Source organism: Gavialis gangeticus, unplaced genomic scaffold (assembly GCF_001723915.1).
Source record: "Gavialis gangeticus isolate Ggan-Ray unplaced genomic scaffold, GavGan_comp1, whole genome shotgun sequence".
NCBI classification, from domain to species: Eukaryota; Metazoa; Chordata; order Crocodylia; family Gavialidae; genus Gavialis; species Gavialis gangeticus.
In genome coordinates, this window is record NW_017729032.1 from 222,495,334 (window position 1) to 222,495,566 (window position 233).

Sequence of the window (233 nt, forward strand, 5' to 3'; positions counted from 1 at the left end):
GCAGGTCCCGGGCGGGGCGGGGCTGGGCGGGGCCGCGGTTACGCAGGCAGTGAGCTCAGCTTTCCTTAGGTTTTTTGCGGGGGGCGGCGCTCCGGGGCTGGCTCATGCCATAAAGAGCCGGCCGGGCGGCCCCGGCTCCCGCAGTCCCAGCGGCGGCTGCAGCAGCCCGTGCGAGCGCAGGAGCCCCAGCCATGGCCCGGGTGGCGCCGTCTCGCTGCTGACTCCCGGCCCTG